Consider the following 9,420-nt stretch of genomic DNA (forward strand, 5'->3'; position numbering starts at 1 on the left):
TTTGTCTTTTTTACATGTCTTTATCATTCTTTGAGTATTTCCTTACTTTCGGGCACAATATGACTAACATTGTAATTTCCTTGAGCCAGCCCTGAAATCAGTCATTTCTCCAAGGATCTTCAGTTCTTTTTAATAGTGGGCGATATTTATAAACCGAGATCTGGATTTTGGGTGTGCCTATTGATATTGTGGTGTGACTGCTCCTAAGCCTTCTCAGCAGTCAGACCTAGGAAATATATGTATGCATACAGAGAGAGAGACACATGCACACATCTACATGCACTTAAATATATGTATATCTTCTTATGGTCTTCTGTCTATATTGAAAACTATGAGGTTTATTTTAGCTTTCCCCGTTTCTATACTTGTAACTTCTTTCTCTAATTTTGAGAAATCTAGCTCCCATTTTCAAATACTTAATTATATGTTCAGTCCTTTTTTGAAAATAATCTGCTGACCTTGCCAAGCTGCCACATGACTAAGTGACTAGATGCACTTTTCTCACAAGAGCCCCCAACACACCTCCGAGATGCTACCATCTCTGCAAGATAGGCCTTCCTATCTAAGACTTCTGATCCTAACAACTTTTGGAGTGCTTTATTATGGAAGAGAGCGATGGAAAGGAAGAGAGAGGGAAAATTCCTGTATTTAAAGTAGTTGAATTTATCAATCTTTTCCTCCCTGGTTTGCATTTTTTTCATTGAAGAGATCCTTCCCTACTCCAACTTTGTAAAGATATAATATATATTTTTCTAAAAATTTGATAGTTTTGTCTTCCTCATTTAAATCTTTAGTCTACTTGGGATTTATTTTTGTGGTATGTGTTAAGGATCTAATTTCTTTCTTCTGTTTCTTTTCCTCTTCTTTTTCTTTTTATTATTATTATTTTTAATAATGAAAACAGTTGTTCCAATACCACTTATTGAAGTGTATTTCTTCCTCATAAAATATAGTTTTTAAATTATAAAGTGAAAGTAATTAGTTTGAAGAACAGAAGAGAGAATTTGAACTCTGTCATGTCTGAGCTTCAACAGATCATGTGCCTTTATCTTCAGTTACAATTAGTTTGTTGTACACCATAATGTTTCCTGAGGAGAAAATTCAAATGCTAATCCAAGGTAAGGAGTAGAACTAAAAGATTATTACCACTTCCTCTAGTAGAATTAAAAATTATTCTGATTGTATTGCCAAGCAGGTATAATATATTAAAGCAAAAATAAGAGAACTACTCATGTAATTTATTATTAAAATCATACCCTAACCATTTGCATGCCTCACATTTCCTTTGATTTATATTGTGCCCCACAAATGCTCATTGTTGTCCTTTGACATGAAAACTTGTTGCTGCTGACACTAATGGACACAGAATCATTCTGATTGACCAAATGGCTATACCAATCCATCAGAACATGGATCTTATAATCTTTGTTAAGAAAATAATGTAGCAATACAAATGTTCCTTGATGAAAACAATCGAAAAAACATAAGAAATCATAGAATTAAATGTTTCGATAGTAAATACATCTTAGAATTTATAGAGTACACTTGTGGGTGAATTAAAGCCTGTTCATTTAATGAACTGAAATATCCAAATAATCCCCAAAATGTGTGCCAGAGCTCTAATCTATTCTAAAGTAACTTCTTCCTTTCCATGAATCATGATGTGATGATTTGAATTGTTTATTTCTCTGAACTACAGTTTACACGTAGTCAATAATTTTTAAAACACCCTATGGAGGCCACATTTAAAACTGAGACTATCAGCTCTTTCCAAGAAACAAGAAAGCCACATTTAAAACTGAGACTATCAGCTCTTTCCAATATTAATCTTAGGGATAATTGATACTTTAGATATTTCAGTTACTATCTCTTCTTTTCCCTTGATGGAAACCATATCTGCTGCATTTATAATCAGTATAAAATAGTTTTACTATTGTAAAACAAGTGGAGAGTATAGATCCCAGGAAAATGACATCTCAGAGTTTCCTCATAGGTGAGTCACCCAGCAGAACTTAGGCAATGAGTGGAGCTGCTTACATGAGTTTGGTTACTCATTAAGAGCCATCCTATTCTGAAGATAAGCTAAGATTTAAAGGCCTCTTTTAGAGAGGAAATAGTAACTTACTAGGAGACCCAGATAAAAATGGGTACTTTCCAAAAGAAAAGACAGAGATTCTTTTTCTCATAGTTAGAAGTAATGGATAGAGATTAGAAACATGGATAGATGGGATCTGTCATCAAAGACAGATAAATAATGATAAGATTCAAACCTTATGCTAATTTGGAATAGTAGGTAAGGGAGCTAAGCTTATTTTGTGGTTGAAATTAACCTTAGTATTTCACTGGCTACTAAACACGTGTCAAGTTAATCACACATGTTGGGCAGAAATGAATGAGGTCTTCAGGATGAATATCCAGAGCCCCCATGTCAGAGAGGTCCCCAGTAATTGAGTTAATGAGGTGGTGATGGCTCAAAATAGAAAGACTGAGGACACACAGACACATTGAGAAATGGCTTTCTCCCTAGGGGCCAATGATGGGGCACAGAGCTCAGGACTCAGCAACTGAGCATCCAGGGGCCCAGATCTGGAGATGATATTTAGAATCTATTTTGAGTGAGACTGTTACCATATTTTTCAACAGTGTTTATCCAAATCTACTTAGTTTAGTCTAGCAAACAAAGTGGGATCAATAACAAGAAACCAAGCTGAGGTATCTCACTAATATACATGTGATTAGGTTTAGTTAGATTAGGTCAAGAAATCAATGCTTTCTGTGTCAGGCAGTTCTACAGTCAAAGACTAACCCTGCCTCAGATAAACTAAGAGATGAAGTAATTTTCCTAACTTGGTAACAGTAAGGATGGGGTGAGGGGAGCAACGTGTGGCTGAGGATGCTGTGTGAAGATAGATGACAAGGGTCATCCTAGCTCGGGATGTTGGAAGAGACAGTAGAATAGCAAAGTAAAATGTGAAATACAGGAGGGAAAGAATCAGGTAGCTTGAGGATTATTAACTTCATCCAATCTGAAATTTTCCCTTGTAGATATGTTCATACACTTGGTATAGTCATTCAGCAGCTGGTGGGAAATTTTAAAGCTCACAGAGTTATCAGTGGTTACTTCTACTATCACTTAGCAATGATGGAAAGAGAATTTATGTAAGCTGCAGCTTTACAAACACAGCAGTGATCCTCAATAATACTCTGCTCCTTAGCCCGACACCAAGGCTCATAAAAGATGTAAGACTTGATTTAATTTATGGTAGAAATCTTGAAATTGTACAGTATCTTGTACAGAATGGTAAGTGATACAGAGTTAGAACAGCAAGTCCTTTTAACTACCTGCTAAGGCCTCTTTCCCAGCCCTTTATACTTGAAGACATAGAATGTTTTTCCTGGGCTAGTATTCTGAACCCAATCTCTGGATTTTGACTTTTGAAAATGAAACTTCCTTTCCCCATCTTCCAATCACTCCTCATTCCTTTTCTCATATCCTACGCCCATAAACTTCTCCACAACTCCAACACACATAGGCCCTTACCTGCCCCACGCTTCTAACTGAGTGTGTGTCCCATATTGGTTCTCACAGCAGTGCCTCAGCTCAGTCTCTGTTCCTAGACCTGCTTTATCTGGGTCTATCTAGAATAAATTCATAATACCAATGGTTTTCAGAAATGAGTTTCTGACAACTTTAATTTATATTTACTACATGTGCCAACATGTATACTCAGCACCACAGAAATACATAAAAGGAATGTGTATCCCATGCTGGATGGTCTCATCTCTGATCACAGAGGACTTTTAGGCTGATTAAGTTACTTTTCTTCAAGTTTGAGAAGATCTTCGTACAAGCAAATCCCACCCAAGAAATACAGATTTATATGCCACATTACCAGTTATCATCTCACTAGAGAAACACTGCTGACAAGAAAACTAACTGTTTATGTCGCCTGGTTGGCAAGGTGTATTTCCCATTAGAAAAACTCAAAAATTAGGGAACTGGGTGGCTTTTGAGGAATATTCTGTGAGATTAAGACATAACCTAATGACTTTTTTCGGTTCTAGGATTCATCTTTCTAGTAATTTGGATTAGTCATTTGCTGCAAACTAGGAGTTCCATAGACAAGGAAGATTAGATCCTAAAACGGCTGCTGTTGAGCCTAGTGATATTTTTATATTAAAATTATGTTTCTCTGAGTACTCATCTACTGGTGTATCTACAGTAAAGTAATTTGGGGATTGAAGTATAACAATTTTTCTTGGGAAATCAGACTATACAAGATAGGTAATCCTACCATGTCTGAAAGATGATAGGTGTTCAGAAAATAAGAGAAATAAATGATGAATGAATGCAAGTAATTCAAGATTACTTAAACATTCTTGAAGAACTTTAAGAAAAATGAACTCAAAAGTAGCCAGTCTTTGTTTCAAACTCTTTTAAGAAGAAATTACATATGAATAACAACTTGTAAATCAATTACTGAAATGTTTCATATGCAAGGGACCATTCAATAAAATGGGAGAATGCCACATTTTGGAATCTAATTTACAAGAATTTCTGTTCAGGAAAGCCTAGTAGTAAAATGATTTGAAGAAAAAAAAAAGCAGATTGAGAACTTACTCAAAGTTTCTCTTTCTTCCAGCTATAAAGGATGAAAGAGCTCTTGGAAACAAGAAAAGCAGAGGATAATATATAAGGTGGTTTGCCATATGTGCTTCACATGTTCAAACATAAGTGTATCTTTTTAGTAAAGATCAGATGTCTTTTTCAGACGAAACCCTTGTTAAGGGTATTACTATTAGCCGGTTTTTCTCTCCAAGTGAAGCCATAACCAAGGGCAGGCCCTTGAGCCAAAGGCAGCCATCCATATTCTGGCCAGCAGCTTATGAGTTGGCTAGAGCCATAACAATGTATAATAAGGATGCTCCCTAGGCACTCCATGCATATTGCGGTCAGATTCTCTCTCTCAGAGAACTAAACTCAAAGAGAGATGAAACTGGTGATCAAGAAGAACCTGAAAAGAGAAGAATCTGGAAGATGCAAAAGTAAAGCAGTATACTAAAACCTGAGACTGGACCGTGATAGAGGCTGTTTTCAGTGGCAGCAGGGAAGTAAGAGCAGTAGAGACCAAATACTGAGTCCTCAAAATGGTGAAACACTGCAGTAAAGAAAGAATAATGTGCACCAACCATTGAGAGCAAGAAAAAGCTATTTATTCTAAGCTAGCTATAGCAAGGGAATCTGCCATTGTCATGAACATTTTGACAGAGATTCAAAGGCAGGCAGACATTCTGATCAATAAAACACCTTAAACTGGAAAAAAAGGGGGAGGGGGAGGGAAGGCTTCGGGTATGCTGTGATTGGAAGCTGTTGGCAGGTGGATGCTGTAGGTAGGCCAGCTAGAAGCAGGGGCATCCTAAGTGATTGGTTAAGGGTGTATATTTGGCTTTCTCCAGTTGGTCCTAAGCTGGAAGGAGGGACAAAAATTAGGGATGTTGTCAGTTATTAAGTCCTGTCTATTTGGGGCTGATTGTTTCAGAAGTTACTGTTCAGCTTCCTGGATTGCCACGAGAGTAGTAATCTGGTTCGCAAGTGTGATTTATAGCAGAATGGCTTCCTGGGTTGTATATTACAGATAAGAGATTGATTTCCTGGGCAGGTTGCTGCAGGTTGTGGATCAAGGTCTACTTTTACGTGGTCTGGCCTTTGTACATTTGTATGTTCAGTATCTCAAAAGTCTGTAGCCATTGTGTCTCAATTGATAATCGTGTACTCTATAGGGCCTAATTCTGTGGTTGCTGAGACTGTTTCCTATATTTACTGCTTCCATTTCTAAAACTAGCATTGTATCAGGTTTAACACAAAAACTCCCATAACCTTGGAAAGCTCTCAGTTTTAACCTTGGCAAACCAGGATGATTGGTCACTCTACCTGTATACATCCTTTCAATAGTCCAAATTAACAAGCAAAGCACTGACAGTTTTTTTATAATGAGATCTTGTTCAATATTCCTTACACCTTGATTAAAATAGCTTAACTAACACTAGGCAAAATGATGTCTTCCTTTTTAATAAGCAGAGTAGTGAAAATGATATTAGTTTAATATCAGTGCAATAGAATGCTACATTGGGATTTAGGAGGCCTCCATCTGCTGCTGCCAACCAGCTCTGTGACCTTTGATAAGCAGAAGAGCATATGTGATGATGGGTGCACTTTCTGAAGTCAGTGTACAAACCTGGTTTTGTTTTCTCAGCTTTGGGAAAGTTACTTAACTTTTGAACCCAAATTTCCTTATTTGTAAAATAGAAATTCTAATAATCTAGATTTTAGGATCCGTATAAGAAGTATATGAAATAATGTATGTAAAACAATTATCCCATTGCCTGGCAGGTAATATGCATCAATAAATTCATGTACTCTGTCAATATATTGTTCTTGCTAATACCTCCTCTTATTGGCTGAGTTGTCCCTCCACCCAAAAATTTATATGTTGAAGTCCTGAACCCTAGTAACTTAGAATGGGACTGTTTGATGATAGGGCCTTTAAAGAGATGATTAAGTTAAAATAAAGTCTCTAGGGTGGGGCTTTATTCAGTATGACTGGTGTCCTTATAAAAAGAGGAAATTGGGACACACAGGTACAGAGGGAAGATGATGTGAAGACACAGTTAGAAGACAGCCATCTACAAGTCAAAGAGAGTGGCCTCAGAAGAAACCAACACTGCTGATCTCATACTTCTAACCTTTAGAATCATGTCCTTTAAGCCATCTATTCTGTGGTACTTCATTATGACACTTCAAGCAACCTAATATACCCCCTAAAGATGACAGCATCCTCATTTAAGTAAACAACTTGAAATAGAGTAGCAACATACTACAATCTGCTTATTGCTTGATTATTATTTGATTTAATCTATATCTGATTCTCATACATAAACAAGAAAATATCGTGCATAATGTTTCTATTCAAGAGATCTCCCCTTTAGCAAGAAAATGTTTGAATGTCTCAGATTAGTGGGTTTCTAAAGATGCGACTGATATTACATTTTTTGAGCTACATAAATCTTAAAATCACCTACTGCAAGCAGATTTCTATTTTTTCATAAGTACTTGATTTTTAATTTCAACAAAGAAAATAGCTTTTTCAGAGAACTGCCTAAACACTCCATAAGAAAACGTTCTCATGGCCAGCTAAGCAGGAAAATGCCTCTTAGAAGAAATGGCTGTTGTCAAGGATTCCCTCTTCCCCATGTGTCACCCTCAGTTCCGGCACTATATCCCGGCCCCTGGTAAAGCTGAGAATCTTCAGGCACTGATGAGCTTTAGCACATTAATGTCCACACGGTAGGTTTCTTCATGCAAGGAACTGCTAGAGAGGGCCAGCAAAGGCCATGGTTCTGACTGTCATCCTTGTGATAGGTTAGCTTTTGATAAAAGCACCCAGTTAAGGGAGGGCAATTAAAAGAAAAAGACCTCATAGTGTAATGAGTTGAAGTTGCAGGCTTGACCTTTTAACTGGAATCACGGAAATGTCCTGCCTCCCTTAACAGGCACAGGTTATCTGCCAAGGCCTGGCTGGTTTTGAAAGAGACTGAGGTTGCTCCATTTCCCACAGTCCCAGAGGACAGTATGAGCTGACTCTCACTCGAGTGCCAACAATCACCCTGGCTTAGGCATAAATTTCCCCCCAAAAGAAAGGAGCAGTGCAAGAGAAAAAATAAGTAATTAAATGAAATAAAAATAAAAATAGGCAATCTTGTCATAGTAAGCTGCAGTCACAACTCAAGGTAACACCACAGCAAATATGCTGTAAACATAGTAAGTACCCTCTATCGAGAAAAAAATCAAGATAAGTTCTGATGCCTCTCATGTGGAATACACACCAGAGCTTTGAAAAACAAAAAAAACTGAAGACTTCCAAACTAATGTAGGTTTTAAAAAACCCAGCAACATGAAGTATCCAAGAAGGAATAAAATACTATTGATCCAGTGTACACGAGCAACAAAACCTATCTCGATGTTATCATTTTAAGCCCAAATTTAGTCAGTTATCTACAAACCTACCACATGCTTTGATTGACCAGAGTTTTGGATATAAGGGTCTCCTGTAACATCAACCCCCATATGACTTCTGAGCTCGATTCTCTTCTGCTCCCCTGATTTAGCTGAGGGAAAGGGATGAGAATGGAGGTTGGATGGGGCATGAATTGCTTCTCAGGCTGTCAGAGAAGCAGAGGTCCTCTCTTAACAGGGACTGAATTTTAACATGGAGGTTTTTGTCACAATGCTTTTTACCTCCATGCCTTGTCTTACCATTTTAGGATTTGACCATAGCTTCTCTTAACATTTTAGGATTTGACCATGCCTTGTCTTAAAATTGTAGGGCCTTATTCAACACATATGTTTTACTTACAGTGTTAGATGCACGGATTATAGCAGTCACTACTGTTTTCCTACCCAAAGTCCAATCCCCACCCCACCACCACTTCCTTATTAATTTTGTTCAAGGCAACAAGGTGCCTGACTGAAAATCTCAACTTCTTAGACTCTCTCAGAGTTGGGGGTGGCAAAGACACACCATTACAGAGAATAAAATACAAACTGAGGGTTTGGGGGAAATCATCCTTATGAGTTTAAGCCATTCTTGGGAAAGTGCTCTGTTACCTGTAGCTGAATGAATTTCTGAAAATGCAGCAAAGTCAGACCCGAGTACTGTTGAAGTGTGGTGGTTGTCGGCCAGAGGAATAACAGGGCTCTGGTGTTCACATTTCATATCCTGAGCCTTTTGTTTCTAGACCAATCTGAAATCTTTCCAGTGGGTGGATGAATGAGAAGAATTGAGGACATATGCTTTCTCCTGTTTTAGAAAAGAAAGAGGTTTACGGGTCCATGTTATCACCATTAGACCTAACATACAGTGCGGGTGTCGGTTGTTAAGGCAGCGAGCATGCTAATTAATCCATTTGGAGCTTGTGTTCTGTAGAGGGATAAAGAAGCGAAGTTAGAAGTGAAGGGTCAGTTCCCACAGGGCTATGAAACTCCTCCTGGGCAATAATTTGGCCCTTCCAGGGGAGGCAAAGTGATCATTATAGGAGGACATAGAAGGTATTTTCTATTTCTCTAAATCAAGACACTGCTACTTTATGTCCCTGAAGAGGCAGTTCAGGACAAGAATTTCCTTATTAGAAAACAAATTATGGCCCAAAGCCATAACAATCAGCAGAGGAATATTTGGTTTAGGTGGAGGGGGCGATGAATTGAAATGAAGATGTATTACTGCATTTTCTGCCTCTCTTTCGCTGTCACCTCAGTCCTTAGATCATCTTTCGTAATAATCATTCACCTTTGGCTGGAGAAGCAAAGTCACTCCCACTGGTCATGGGTAAATATAGTAAGACACTGAAATGCAATGCCTTTGA

Source organism: Pteropus alecto, unplaced genomic scaffold (assembly GCF_000325575.1).
Source record: "Pteropus alecto unplaced genomic scaffold, ASM32557v1 scaffold5, whole genome shotgun sequence".
NCBI classification, from domain to species: domain Eukaryota; kingdom Metazoa; phylum Chordata; class Mammalia; order Chiroptera; family Pteropodidae; genus Pteropus; species Pteropus alecto.